The sequence below is a fragment of the Mauremys mutica genome, chromosome 2 (genome assembly GCF_020497125.1).
Source record: "Mauremys mutica isolate MM-2020 ecotype Southern chromosome 2, ASM2049712v1, whole genome shotgun sequence".
NCBI classification, from domain to species: domain Eukaryota; kingdom Metazoa; phylum Chordata; order Testudines; family Geoemydidae; genus Mauremys; species Mauremys mutica.
Window position 1 is genome coordinate 52,202,612 of NC_059073.1, and position 15,106 is coordinate 52,217,717.

Here is a 15,106-nt window from a genome sequence, read left to right on the forward strand (position 1 = left end):
CCTTGCCATGCTGGCCAAACAGGAAATGAGATTCAAAAGTTTGTGGGCCTTTTCCTGTCTACCTGGCACAGTGCATCTGAGTTGAGAGCGCTGTCCAGAGCGGTCACAATGGAGCACTCTGGGATAGCTCCCGGAGGCCAATACCGTCAAATTATGTCCACACTACCCCAAATTTGACCCGGCAAGGACAATTTCAGGGCTAATCCCCTCATCAGAGGTGGAGTAAACAAATCAATTTAAAGAGCCCTTTAAGTCGAAAAAAAGGGCTTTGTCGTGTGGAAGGTTCCAGGCTTAAATCAAGGTAACGCTGCTAAATTCGACCTAAAATCGTAGTGTAGACCAGGCCTACGTCACAATCTCTCCATAGAGCACCTTCTGAGGTAGCACAGCCTCTGCCACTCTACACTCAGAGCTACAAATAAAGTTTCAGTCTTGCCATAGATGATAGTAAATAATAAATCAATTAATAGAATTTCACAAAGTGAAACTAAGGGCAGAACAGTTATTATGAATAGCTTTAAATATGCAATGGACATTTTAAGATAATTGCTTTTTAGTAAAGGATATCTACTATCTCAACATTAATAGGCTAAAAAGAAAACTGGTGGACTAACTAATAAAATATTCCTGTAATAACGGATAAATTACTACTGGGGAAAACGATGTACCAACTAGTGGCTAGATCCTGCAAATGGATCAGTGCAGGAAGATTTCTAACCAAGTCCCATTAACTTGATGGAGCCTTCACCACTTCAAGTCTTTAAATCAAGACTGGACATCTTTCTAAAGGATATGCCATAGCGGAAACAGAAGTTATGGGCTTGAAGCAGAAATTATTAGGGTGTGCCGCTGTGTTATGCAGGAGGTCATACTAAAAGATCATAAATATGCTAATCCATTTAGGGGACTCTAGGGAAAAAATGATAACTTGTATATGAACAAAAATTTGAAATGTTTTATTAACAATACTATAATTTAAATGTATCCCAAACAGCGATCTTATTTCAATCAATTGCGGGAAATTGATTTTCAAACTGTCAAGGCTGATTCCCCCTCTCTAGCACTTTGAGTGCAGAAGGTGGGGACATGCAAGGAATCTAAAAATTAATACTGTCCACTCCCGGCTGGTATTACACTCCCAAGGTTACAGCTTTTCTCTGACCTTGGCTTGGTAAACGCTGCCACCACACAAATGAAAAGCTGCCTCTTGCAAATCCTGGCCCCTTGGCTTTTCCACCCCTCCCTCAGGGAAACCGAAAAAGAAAACAAAAACAAAAAAAAAAGGGAAACCCAGCTGTTGCCACCAGCTAATTGAAAAACACATGCACAGACCTTTTAAGACACAAAACCAATCAGGTTTTTTAAAAAGGTAAATTTTATTAAAAAAAGAAGAAAGGAAACACATCTGAAAATTAGGCTATTGCTAGATGTTATAGAGCAACTGAAAAGGGGTTAAACACCAGGAATGGCTCCCTGGGGTCCAGCTTAAAGTTACAAAAGAAAACAAAAATACCTGAGCTTAGCACAGAGGAAATCCACAAGCCAAAATAAAGAAATAAACCTGATTGCATCTACCTAAAATTCCCTGTCCCACTGAATCCTTCTAGATATGGAAGATAATTTTTCATACCTGGTTCAAACTTTACACAGCATTCCTGCTGCCCCTGTCTCTTCAACGAAAAGAGAATAACCGAGAGACAAAAGGAAAGATTTTTCCCATTTTAAAAAAGTTCTAGCCTTCCATTGGCTCTTTTGGTCAGATGCCCATTCCCTTTCCTTTACTTGGGTGACTTTGTTAACCCTTTACAGGTAAAGCAAGCAGCGAGCAGCCACCAAGAGGGACTTTATAGCTAACTGGCTGCCTGGGTGTCCATAAAAGGGAGCTAACCCCCTCCACCCCCCCACACACCCTTCATTTATCACAATGACATAGAAAATCTCAGTGATATAAATACAATATTGGATTTATTAAAAAAAACATAGTTAAAAATTGCACCAAGAGGCATTGTACAGATTGCTCTAATTTAACTGACTTTGAAATTCAATCAAAGGAAGTGTTTGATAGATTTACAGCATGAGGATATAAGAATGATATAATCAATAGTGTATTTAATAAAGCAACATGAGAAAAAACAGTTGGCATTTCAGCCTGCAGCCTTGTAAAATGCTACAATTCACAATGAAAGACAAATCACCTGGAAGTACAAAGATCAATTGATGGTAACGAAACATCTTATATTCCACATTATCACAGGCCCCTTCATTACACATACTGTGAGATTGTGCCCAGTCATGATAGATTATTATGTTGGACCACATCAAGTTGCACAGTAAATCAGAGTGCTCCACAGACTGCAGACCACTAGGCACCATCTAGCCTAGCTAGTGGAACATGTGCCATTATGTAACTCCACTAAACCAAGGCCCCAATCCCAGATCTCCTATTTGCAAATGTACCCTCATTTAATTCAGTGTGATTAGTCACATGATTAAAAATATCTACATGAGTAAAGGTTGCATGATCAGTCTCTAAGACCCCATTTTCAAAGTTAGTTCCTACTATGCAAATCTCAGGAAATGCATTTTACTGTATCCAATAGATGGTACTAGAATTCACACAATTCCTGTATTTTCTTCTGATTAGAAGGTGTGGGAGTGATGAGAAACAGCTGTTGCACTGTTTATTTTGTTTTAATTAATTATTATTTTATTCCATTATTCAGTTGTGGTGGTGGTGGTGTGTATGTATGAAAGAGAGAAAGATAGTGGATTTTTTTTGTGTGCCTCTACTGTCTTGACATACTTACATATACTTACTTGGCATACTTACTGCCACCTAATTGAAAAACACACTTCAGTGAACAGAAAATTATAGCACAAAATTATAGCATGCTTTTACACAAAATAAAATGATCAAAACAAATCCTTTTGTATCATTAATACAACAACATGGAGATTTTTATTGCAAAATGGAATATCAGTTTTACAGTGTGACAACAAGAGAATTTAGTCTATTCCTGAATTAATTATAACTGGGATTACATGGTCAACATTCACATTCCAGTATATTGAACTGAATAAGAGGTCTGTCCAGCTTCAGGATAAGGTTGATAGTCTGAGTTCCGTGTGTGTGTCTGTGTGTGTATATATATATATATATAATGTTCCAGTAGAAAACTCAGATTGGTGTCATCAGTTCCCCTTTATGGTGGTTCAATTAGGGCGATCAAACAGTAAGTGTGAAAAATCGGGATCGGGGTGGGAGGTAATAGGCTACTATATAAGAAAAAACCTAATATCGGGACTGTCCCTATAAAATCAGGACATCTGGTCACCCTAGCTGGTGCTTTGTTTCAAGGCAAATGTATCAGAGTTTCAGTTCATCCTTGGCAGCCATCCTGGCATTAGCTACATACTTCGTGTTAAAAATAAATAAATAAAACAGATAAAAACAGTGTGTCATTCTCTTGTTGTTTTGCACTAGTCAGGCAGTACAATGCAGCATAAAGCTTGTGGATCTGGCCACCAGAGGAACGGAAAGAGAATCCGACTATAAAATAAAGTGAAATTGACCAGTGTAGGTTCACTGTCCAGTATAGATGAAATGCTAAAAGTAAAGAAAAAATAATATAAACAATAAAAATAAATCAGATGTTTAAAAAAGTCTTTGTTTTACTGATCTATTTGATTAGTACTATAGTTAAGGGATTGTTAAATACATGGTTTCTGTCTTGACTGTGTCCTTTTAGATTAACAGTACTGCAGTTGGTGTCAGAGGGAAAAATGATAGCTGAACAGGACTGCCAGAGATGAAACAGAGCTCTAAATCCAAGATGAATTAATTGCCCGTGGTAAAAATGTATTTTTCATCTGACACACTTGTTGGAAATGCCATTCAAAATTCAATTGAAGAGAAGATGTTTTCCTTCAGAAAAAGATAGACCTATATTTTTAATTGACAAAAAATATATCCCACATGTCTAGAGAAAAAATAAGCACCAAATATATTCAGCAAAAGAGAATAAAAATCAGACTAATAATCGTTGCCAGTAACACCTTCTTCATAGTCATTCTAATCTAATGCTTTCCTTCTTCAATCCCCTCCCACCTCAATAGTCAGTTTGAAAATTTAAGATACTTCTATGGCCCAAGGTTTTATAACTTGGTCCTCTGTGAAAATTTATCCTGCTAAGGATTTTGGCAGCAAGTGACAGGAGTCCACTTAAAAGATGAATGTCTAAGATCAGATGCAAAATTGTTGGGCTGCCCATATAGCTGCAACTGTCCAGCACTGAACCCAGTGGCTCACCTAATTTAGTGAGAGAAGAGAGGTCTTTTAATAAAGTAGTCATCATCAGTCACAAAGTCTGAGAGATAAGGTCCTCTCATAGATCAGAAACTGGTTAAAAGATAGGAAACAGAGGGTAGGAATAAATTATCAGTTTTCACAATGGAGAGAGGTAAATAGTGGGGTCCCTGAAGGTCTGTACTGAGACCTGTGCTGTTCAATATATTCATAAATGATCAGGAAAAGGGGATGAACAGGCAGGTGGAAAAATTTGCAGACCATACAAAATTACTCAAGATAGTTAAGTCTAAAGCAGACGGCGAAGAGTTACAATGGTCTCTTTTTGAAGTGGTGATTGGGCGATGAAATTCAGTGTTGATAAATGCAAAGCAATGCACTTTGGAAAACGCAAGCCCAACAACACAGGGCTGGCTCCAGGCACCAGCATAGCAAGCAGGTGCTTGGGGCGGCCAATTCAAAGGGGCAGCTTTCCGTTCGGTATCGGGGCAGCATGTCCAGGTCTTCGGCAGAAATTTGGCAGCGGGTCCCTCATTCCCTCTCTTCCTCTTTGAGCTGCCGCCGAATTGCTGCCGAAGAGGAAGAGAGGGAGGACCCACTGCCGAACTGGCACAGAAGAAGTGGCGCAGTTGAGCTGCCGCCAAAGTGCCGTTGCTCCTCGCCCCTTTTTTTTAAAACTGCTTGGGGCGGCAGAAAAGCTGAAGCCGGCCCTGCAACTATATATACAAAATTATGGGGTCTACATTTAGCTGTTATTACTCAAGAAAGAAATCTTGGAGTCATTGTGGATAGTTCTCTGAAAACATCCTCTCAATGTACAGTGGCAGTCAAAAAAGCTAACAAAAAGTTAGGAACCATAAGGAAAGGGTGGCAAAATATGACAAAATATTATCATTCTCGCTGTGCCCTGCCAGCTGCAGAAACAATAATCCCAGCTATTATCACCCACATACACAATACAGAAATGGGAGCAATCCAGCTTTAACTTTACAAGCCTCCTGTGCTGAGTGCAATTGATCATTCTCATTGGGCGGTCTCAAGTGAGGGCTTCCCTTGCTAGACTCCACACTTCCTTTGGGGTGGACACCCCTCCCAGTGCTTGTGTCTGCACTGATGCTGCCTCAGCTGTTCCTTTCACTTCCCAAGAAACCTTGCCACAGGAAGTTGATGCAGGGTTTCCTGCCAACTCTCTGCCCAGCTCCTGATGGCTCATTCCCCTGTCAATCAGGGCTTGAGAGCCAGCGTCAGCTTTCACAGTGATGCTGCTGTTTTGATGAAGTGGGGCTCCACACTTCCTCAGAACCTAGAAGCGAGTTTAGGAGTTCTCGATTAGAAAATGTGTGTTTCCGCTTTAAGGTTTATTTAATATGCCTTAAATAAAAATAAATCATTCACCTTCTAGGCTTTTCTGTGTAAAAGTCTGCAAGTGCACAGTCGTAAATTAAAGGAAATAGAGCATGCACTCTAGAAGAGAAGAGTCTCATGCTAATTAAGAGGCCTACTCTTTAATTTGAGAACTATTATCCATATTGGACTTTTAGCGATGCACACTTTATTTCCATGCAGTTCTCCTACAGCTAGATGATTATGTGCTAACTACCATCGGGGCTAACAGCAGCCTGAGCCAGACATCTCCAGAGCTCAAAGCATACATCTCAACAGTTTGAGCTAAAGAACCAAGATCTGGAGGTGGGGGCTACGAAATACTCTCATTCTCTGTGAATTGGGCACAGAAAGGGTTACAAGTACATTAAATATGATTGGAGGTTCTAGTCCCAGCTCTGCCACTAACTACACTAACTCTTTAACTTCTTTGTGACTCAGTTTACTCCACCTGTAAAATAGATATGTAACCCTTCTGCCGGGCCGAAACGATAGCAGCAAGGGCCGGGTTCAATACATAGGGGTCCCTTCCCCACAACATAATGCAAAACCAGCTCGAGCCCCCACCCAGTGACCTGGGAAAATCTTACACACACCCCTGGGCGCCTCGAGGAGGCAATACTTCCCCTCTCACAAGCACAGACTCTTGGTGTAGCAGAAAAGGTTTAATTACATGAGATAAACAACAAGCATAAATTGGGAAAATACCTCAGCTAGAGTTCATAGGTCAAACCGTGAGCAAAGACCCACCCCAGGAAATTGGGCCGTGTCCTTCTCTCTGGGCCCTTGAGTCCAGCAACCCCCCAAATCACCCACAGTCCCAAAAGTCCCACAATCCAAAAGTCTCTGTCCCAGGTCAGTGCAGCCCCAGAGTTCAAGAGTCTCTCTGCAGAGGTCCCCCTCCCCAGCCTGGGTAGAAAGGGGCACCTTACGTGGTTTGGGGCCAACTGCCCTGCCTCTTCGTGGGGTTCTGCTTCCACTAGTCATCCCCGCAAATAGCTCAGCTCCGCTTACTCTGTGGGCTGCTCCGCTCTGCCAGCTGCTCTGGTCCACCAGCTGTCCTGTGATCCACTCCAGCTGTCCTCGCGAGCTGCTTGGCTCCACTCACCCAGTGGCTGCACAAACTGCTCCACTCCGCTCTGCCAGCTGCTCTGCTCCACAGTATAGCTTCAGGCTCCCCCACTCATTAGCACAGTACTCAGTGCTCTCAGCTCAGCAAGCCCAGCTCTTCAGTGATTTCAGCTCTTAGTGATTCCAGCTCATAGTAGGGAGACCCCAGTGCCAGTGAGTTCAGCTCAGTAACCTGTATCTAGATTCTGAAGGGAATCAAAAAGTTAACTCTGACATTCCACAGTGGAGAGAAGCATAGGTGGAACTAGTACCTCTGGCTCACACAAGGAGCCTACACCACCAAGTACAGATATCTGTCCCCAGCCTCTCTCCCTTGACTGGGTTTTGGAACCCATATCCCTTGTCTAGCAAGTGCTTTTTAGTTGATAATGAAACCCTCTATCATAAGACAGTTTTGTAGTTCCTCATTTACTTAATCGGGGTGACAACATTTTATTGCTCCTGCCCCAATAACAACGAAATTGGGACTCCCACAGCTGTGAAAATAACCATCCCAGGCTGCTGTGTGGTATGCTAAGTGGGGTGGGAGTGCCAATGCAAATAACTGAAATGCTAATGCGAATACTTGAAACTTTTCTGCACTCCCCATAATCTACCACCAGATGCCAGGGTAGAGCTCATCCTGACTCTGCTTGCAGATATAATGCTTAACATGCCTCACTGGTAGGCTTTATTAATGAATACTTAAAAGTACTCTGAAATACTTGGATGAGCGGTGTCATGGAAGGGCAATGTTTTAATTTATTGTTTAATTTTATTACTATAAGCAAACCATGAAAAGGCTCCCAAGTACCCCTTTCCATTACAAATACACAGCTTCCCAACAATTATTTCCACTGCTCCCTTTATCCAGAATGATCTTGAAGTTTTTTAGAAGCAGTAAAAATTGATTGAACTATATTTATAGGACTTAATTCATCCAAACACAGAAATGCAGCCACCTCTGGAGTGAAACATGATAATTGTTTGCACATCCATACTACAGAGTGTTTAAGTTGAAAAAATGAGTGAACAGTGCCTTAACCAATGTCTTATACATTTGGTCTTTTAGATTTGGTACCTAAATTAGGCTGGGTGAGATGATTCTGTAAGGGTTTTTTTAAATGGAATCAGCTGATTCTGATAATGTTAATGGGACTTTTGCCCCTGACTTCAACGGAACCAAGATCTGGTCCTATAAGGATAACTAGCTATAGGCAAATGAGTTAGGATCAGGACTGGACTGGTCCCCAGCCAAGCACAGCTTTAAAAATAACACCATTGTTGGAAATGAGAGTCCTGTCCCTTTAAAATTGTGAGAAAAAACAAAAACCAAAATAAAAATAGGTCTCTGCACTTTTTATGTATAGTCAGGAGAGTGTCTTGCAATGCCCTCTTCATTTGGCTGCCTCTCTTGGATAATGCTGTTGCTGAAGAGCCCTCCAGAACACATTGTGGGTGCCAGCACAATGAAAGGGAGGCTAGGCACAGCAGCCACTGGCAGCAAGACTTTTCTGAGAATAACATGCTATCACGCTCCACAGCATTCAGCAATCAATAGCTTGGTTCCATGCAACAAGCATGACAGGAGAAAGCAGGAGCAGGAGAAGGCACCCTTACAGACCATACTCATGGTCCCAGAGTGCAGACAGAGCTGTAAATGGCAAGTCTTCATTCCTAGTCCTGAAGCAAGGGAGCAACAGCTTTTTGATATCCCATTCCTTCCACCTTGAAACCATAACTTAGGATGAAATAGGAACTGACTTGAACATTCACAGAAAACTTGACTCATGCTTAAATCTCTGCACTTTGCAGAGATTTGGTAAACAGGCTTTGCCCAGGGGAGCTCTGTGTGGTTAGGGGGAATGGACTTCTCTTCCACGGGGCACAGAGTGACAATGAAATTGATCCTCTGCAGGCTACAGTAGCATCCGTGCCTCTCCTGTACAGAAGTTTGGACTGTTGGAGCCCATGGACTGTGCAATCCTAATCTGAAGAGAGAGGAAAGGAACAGACTAGTCTAGTATAAAACTATGGTGCGCAGGAAGCTCATGCAGTCTCCTGTCCATTATCCCCTCAATAAGGCTAAGATCCTTCTGTGGGCCTGAGGTGATGAATCATGGGAAGGGAATTTTCAAACTCATATACATAGAATCATAGAAGATTAGGGCTGGAAGAGACCTCAGGAGGTCATCTAGTCCAACCCCCTTCTAAAAGCAGGATGAACACCAACTAAATCACCCCAGCCAGGGCTTTGTAAAAACCTCTAAGGATGGAGATGCCACCACCTCCCTAGGTAACCCATTCCACCTCCTAGTGAAATAATGTTTCCTAATATCCAACCTAGATTCCCCCCTCCCATGCAATTTGAGACCATTTCTCCTTGTTCTGTCATCTGCCACCACTGAGAACAGCCGAGCTCCATCCTCTTTGGAACCCCCCCTCAGGTAGTTGAAGGCTGCTATCAAATCCCCCTCACTCTTCTCTTCTGCAGACTAAATAAGCCCAGTTCTCTCACCTTCAAATAATTTTATTTGGCCTGGGTTCTAGGAAAGGGCAAAGGTCTTGTCTAGTTCCTGTTTTATCTAAACTATAGCTGGTCAACAATTCTGAGCTGGAACAGTTTTCTGTCAGAAAATGCCAATTGAATGGATTAGAAACATGTTTTGGTAACATGTGGACTCCCTCAAAACCTTCAGTGGAAACTTGCTGGTTTCCTGCCAGCTGGCCAATCTGCCTGCCCACCTCCTAGATCCCCAACTCCTTGGCAGTCTCCCTGGTCTTCCCAGACAGTTGTTTCCCCAGCTAGGTGCCTTCCCGGACTCCCAGATGGCCTGGGAAATTGGACAGGTGGGGAGCTGGCCAGTTTCCAGGTCAGCTGCTAGCGAAATGAAAAATTCTGTTTCCACTCTCTTAAAATGAAATATTTCTGGAAATCCCTTCACACACACACACGTTAAAAAATGTGTTTGACTTTTTGTCCCAATTATGGATTTTTTTTCAAAAACACAAAAAAATTGTGGGAATGGATTTCCACTTTCTAGACAGCTCTAATCTGACCTAATTCATTCAGCTTTCATTGTGAGAGACTGATGTTCATGGGCATGAGTCTGATGTGTTCTAGGGGCACTTCACACCAACCAGGTAGTAAAATGGCACCTCAGCATAAACGATGATATAACAAGGCCCTATGCACCTTCAGCCATTGGAAGAAATGAAGGCTTCTATCCGTCTCAGTGCTTATGTGGCCTCCATCACCTCAGTACTTGAGCACCTCACAAACATTAATTTATTCTCACATTGCCCCGATAGGAAAGTATAATTATCCCCATTTTACTGTGGCACAAAAAAGGCACAGAGGGTTTGATCCAAATCCTATTAAAGACTCCCATTGACTTCACTGGGCCTTTGACGTGCCCAAAGAGATTAAGTAATTTGTCCAAAGACAGACAGGAATTCTGTGACAGAGCCAGAAATTGGAATCTAGATCTCATCAGTCCCAGCCCAGTGTTTTACCATATCATTGTCCTTCTAGTATAACAATTCTTAGGGGGCCTGAACCAGTAAATCTTATTCAGGTGAAATTTCTCTTTAAAAGTCATTGGGAAATTTTGCCTGAGTAAGAAGTCCATGATTTGTCCCAATGTGTGTTAGTACTCACACATGTTTTATCCTACAATTGACTAATAAGTCCTGAGTCACATTATTATATTGGATACCTGCACAGTCTGAGCAACCATCAGTCAATCAGATTTAAAGCCTGTTTTAATCAGGGATATAAATATACTGATTTTAAAATGGACAAATTGTGGAGTAATAAACTAGTAACAATTTTTCATCATTGAGCTTGAATTGCTTATATATGCAAATAAAGCCCTATATGTCTGTCACTATTAAAGATCCAAGTGAATATGAAAGACTACCTAAATAATTATATTTGTAAAACATATTTGCCTATTGAAAATATGATAATACCTAAGATTCAATACAACAGATCTGCTGTTTATGACCTGGCTATACAGCTACATTTTTTAATAATGCATTTACCTCATCAAGTCATATGACAGTACAATGGCTGAAGGATGTATTTTATCATCACTTAATCATGACACTAAATAAAATGCTACTTTGGTTTACTTTAAAAGTGGGCCACAAAAGAAATGTAGGGTCCAAATGATAAATGGCAGAATATACATCTGATAGACATTTGTGACTTTTTAATCTGCACAAACTCCAAATCATACTCTTTAGTTTGCTATTACCATCTTTATTTCTGCCTGAAGATTTTTTCCAAGTCATCATTGGCTACTATACCACTGATACTGTAAGTATTAAAGCTTAGAAGACAATTTTCACTTTGAAAACCCTGAGCTGATAATTATTTTTTAAATGATCAGTCTTCAGTGTTTATCATGTTTGTGTTATTGTTTTGGAGTTTTTATGCTGACTGCCCTATGGTACAGAAAATGTAGTGTGCCATTAATCTGCTAGGTGAGTTGCAGAGTGTATTGGAACAAAGTCAGTCCAGTGATGTACACACTTACACTAAGGATGGATTTAGTCTCATTTTTTATTCATAAATTACTAGGGGACAAAAATCCTAAAGTTGCAACTTAGCCTGGACAGATTTTCTTAACGTTCAGTTCACTGCAATTGTATTTTTAGCACACCATTTTGGGAGTTGAGAAGCAATTCAACTGCTTCCCATCTTGGGATATTGACTAGAGTTGAGGATAGGAGAAGGCTTTTCTTCTCTAACACATTCAATTGATCAGAGGGGTAGCAGTGTTAGGGTACGTCTATACTTACCGTCCAGGTCGGCGGCTAGCATTCGACTTCTCGGAGTTCGATATATCGCGTCTAATCTAGACACGATATATCGAACTCCGAACGCGTTCCCGTCGACTCCGGAACTCCACCACCGCGAACTGCGGTGGTGGAGTCGACAGGGGAGCCGCGGACTTCGATCCCGCGGCGTCTGGACGGGTGAGTACTTCGAACTAAGGTAGTTCAAGTTCAGCTACAGGAATAGCTATTCGCGTAGCTGAACTTGCGTACCTTAGTTCGACCCCCCCCTTAGTGTAGACCAGGCCTTAGTCTGGATCTGTAAAAAGCAACGAAGAATCCTGTGGCACCTTATAGACTAAGGCCTGGTCTACACTAGGACTTTAATTCGAATTTAGCAGCGTTAATTCGAACTAACCGCTCAACCGTCCACACCAGGAAGCCATTTAATTCGAACTAGAGGGCTCTTTAGTTCGAATTCGGTACTCCACCCCGACAGGTGGAGTAACGCTAAATTCGACATGGCTAGCTCGAATTAGGCTAGGTGTGAATGCAAATCGAACTTAGTAGCTCCGGGAGCTATCCCACAGTGCACCACTCTGTTGACGCTCTGGACAGCAGTCGGAGCTTGGATTCTCTGACCAGCCACACAGGAAATGACCCAGGAAAATTTGAATTCATTTTCCTGTCTGGGCACTTTGAATCTGACGTCCTGGCTGGACATCGGGGCGAGCTCCGCAGCACCTGCAACGATGCAGAGCTCTCCAGCAGAGGAGTCCGGCCAATCCAAGAATAGAAAGAGGTCCCCAGCATGGACAGACCGGGAAGTCCTGGATCTGATCAGTGTGTGGGGCGAGGAGTCTGTGCTGTCGGAGCTGCGCTCCAGCAAGCGGAATGCAAAGACCTTCGAGAAGGTCTCCAAAGCAATGATAGAGAAAGGATACAGCTGGGATGCAATGCAGTGCCGCGTGAAAATCAAGGACCTGAGACAAGGCTACCAAAAAGTCAGAGCGGCAAACGGACGCTCCGGAGCCCTGCCCCAGACATGCTGCTTCTACGAGGCACTGCATGCCATTCTAGGTGGGTCTGCCACCACTGCCCCACCAGTGACCGTGGACTCAGTGGATGGCATAGTGAACCTGGACAGTTCCTCCTCGATGTTCGCTGATGGGGAAGATGAGGAAGGGTCTGTGGAGGACGGGGCAGGCGACAGCGAACACAATACCGCTTTCCCTGACAGCCAGGATCTCTTCATCACCCTCACAGAGATCCCCTACCAACCCTCCCCGGCCGTTAACCCGGACTCTGAATCAGGGGAAGGATCAGGCGGTAAGTGCTATAAACATGTAAACATTTATTTTTTATAAAACAGGTATAAAAAAATAGAAATACTATATATAAAATTTTCAATGAAAAACTATATGAAAAGTAGGTCCACACATATAGGGATTGAACAATAATCCTCCAGGGACAATTCAAGAAAGGTCTCATTTAGGTCCTCGAAAAGCCTCCGCAGGAGGTTCCTGGGGAGAGGTGCCTTGTTGGGTGCTCCGTGGAAGCACACTCTTCCGTGCCAGGACATCCTTATGTAGATGGGAATCATCGCCTCCACAAGCATGGCCGCATATGGTCCTGGTCTCTGCAGGGCTTCCCTTAGCATCCGCTCTTTGTGACTCCGAGGGACCCGCATCAGGGTGATCTCGTTCATGAAATGCTGCATCTAATTAGGGCAATTAGTGTATTGTTACTGTTGTGAATGGTTGACTTTTACTTTGCATAACAATGACCCTCGCTTAACAGCCACGTATTGTAGGCCACATAGGAAAAGCATACATTGATCTTTCCCGTGCACTGGCGGGAGTGGCTGGAAAAGGGTCAGAGTATATGATTTCCAGATTGCCTTTAGCGGGAGGGCACAGCTATCCATTAACTGATAAGCAGAATGTACTGTAAGGCTTACCAGGACTGTCTGCTAGACGGATTCAGCTGTCTCTCCCCACTTGTCCGCTCTCCTGTGCAATGCCGCAGCCAATGAGAGCGTATTCCGAAATCTCGAACTTGTCCTGAGATCTCGTGAGACTTGTTGCCCTGTATGGTCTTGTTCAGAGAAACTGACTAGACTGTGTTCACTGTTCGCAAACATGTATCTGTTCAAGGAAATCAGTTACTTTTCCCATCACACAGCTTCGGCTCTTTCCCGGACTGCCCCGGCATCCCCCTCGCAGAGGCTGGCGCAGATTAGGCGGCGAAAGAAAAAGACTAGGGACGAGATGTTCGCGGAACTGATGGCCTGCTCCAGAGCCGAGGCGGCAGAGCAGAGACAGTGGAGGGAGACCCTATGTCAACAGCATCGCACACACATCGAACGGGAGGACAGGTGGCGGCAGGAAGACCAGCAGGCGACTCAAACGCTGCTTGGGCTAATGAGGGAGCAAACGGACACGCTCCGGCACCTTGTTGATGTTCTGCAGGACCGCAGGCAGGAGGACAGAGCCCCCCTGCAGTGTATCTGCAACCGCCCTCCCCCGCCAAGAAGTCCTGCCCCCCCTCACCCAAAAGTACAAGACGGAGGGGCGGTAGGGGCCGTGAGAACTGTCACTGCACCACTGCATAGCGCTAATGTACCACACACCTCTCACGCTATAAATTTGTAGAAGTGCTTCCCTTACAGGCTCACCCAGTCCCAAATCCAAGTTTCATCCCCCCACTGTGTATTAGATTATTAAAAGCTGTTTGCTGTTATTCACTGTTTCGGTCACGTCTTTCGTGTCAGAGGATTTTTTTGTGTATGGGGGGGGAGGGGATTTATAATTGCACGGTATAGCCTACATTACCAGGGTACAGACTTGGGGCCATGATCAACTGCAGGGCACACACACACTGCAGTCAGAAGGCACCAGGGTCACTCTGTGTGGTGTATGCTGCCCCGGGTCATTCTGTGATGTGTATGCTTGTCCAGGGTCCTAGCGCCTGCCACCCCCTTCATGTTAAGGCACGCTGCCCTTACCATGCACTTCCACCGTAGCAAGGAGCCTCTCCGCTGCCCTGAGCCCCAACAAGAGCCCTCATCCACGGACAGATACTCACCCTTCCCCCACACCCCTCACCCCTTCCTACGCCCAAACCCGCAGCCCACTGCCGTCATCCAAACCCCTATCCAAAGAAGGCACCACTCGCCCCTTCCTGCAAACCCACCCCTTCCTGCAATCCCTCCCCTTCATGCACAACCACTTGCAACCGTCCCCCACCCCAGAGACCTATGTAGGAGCAGGAGGATGTCATTCCTCTATAGAACAAGCGGTCTGTACATCAGTGCACACCGTGCCCAGCACAGTATGCGTCCATGTTTCAACACCTGAACAGAAATGCAAAGTAAAACAAAGATTTATTAATAATGAGTGTAACAATTAATTTGCTTTAAAACGTGCTTTGGAAGTGGGGGAAACTTGGAGAACGGGGTATGTAACCGTAGATCGAAATCGACACATACAGACACAGGCCCAGGGTCAGTTTCTCTTGAAA